General features: G+C 40.3%; 1 non-coding gene across 1 annotated transcript; it reads right to left on the reverse strand.

Moving 5' to 3' along the window:
* Positions 1-569: 569 nt before the first annotated feature.
* On the reverse strand, positions 570-643 carry trnav-uac (transfer RNA valine (anticodon UAC)). The gene has a single exon. It is a non-coding gene; the product is annotated as a tRNA-Val (tRNA).
* Positions 644-904: the final 261 nt, after the last annotated feature.

A 904-nucleotide genomic window follows, 5' to 3' on the forward strand; every position in this document is an offset into this window, starting at 1 on the left:
CTTCTCTAAGTCCACAAAACACATGTAGACTGGTTGGGCAAACTCCCACTTTAAACTTTATGGATGCACTTATTATGTGGCAGACATCTGAAACAGCATGGTTCCACTGGAGAGTGAACCCAGGACCTCCTACGTGTACGGTAAATCAGACGTGACGACCACAACACTATGGAACCACTACAGCTGACAAATCACTGAATGAATGGCTTTAAAAATCTGTACATGGCTCAATACACATAATTTAAAGGTGGTTTGGTCGTATTGAATAACACTTGAGGTCCTTGTTTTTTAATTAATGTGTAAGCACATTACACATCCTCGAGGAACAATCCTTTCCATCCAATATACATATCCACCAATGAAGTAAACAAAGACTGGATGCCTAAATAGAGTCCTAAAGTCCTAAACGCCTAAATAGATGAGCGTCGATTTGTGTGTAGTTTTGGATACAAAGCTTGTGTTTTTAATGTTTAGAACAAACCAATATTTTGGACTGGAGAAGATGTACAGGGAACAGATTGTCAGTGGTACTAGGTCAAAGATACACCATTTGGTATTGTCTAAAACACTGGTTCCACTGGGGATTGAACCCAGGACCTTCTGCGTGTAAAGCAGACGTGATGACCACTACACTATGGAAACCTCACGCCTTTGTGTAGACACAGTGCTGGGCTTTACCACCAACTTGCACTTTAGACGAGTGGGTTTGGAAACTTCATGAAACATATATGTCTTAACATATAATCAGACAGCAAATAATTGTCACATATAAAGCAGACGTGTGTTGTGTGGTGTTAGTTCAGCAAGCATTACACACACACGCAGGTAGGAACAGAGGATTACCGGAGTTGACTCCTTTCTTTATTTTTCTTTTTTTCTTCTTCAAAACCACAACCAGAACAAC

This window comes from Diplotaxodon limnothrissa, linkage group LG10 (genome assembly GCF_057381915.1).
Source record: "Diplotaxodon limnothrissa isolate DT_005_m linkage group LG10, D_limnothrissa_male_GT1.1, whole genome shotgun sequence".
Taxonomy (NCBI): domain Eukaryota; kingdom Metazoa; phylum Chordata; class Actinopteri; order Cichliformes; family Cichlidae; genus Diplotaxodon; species Diplotaxodon limnothrissa.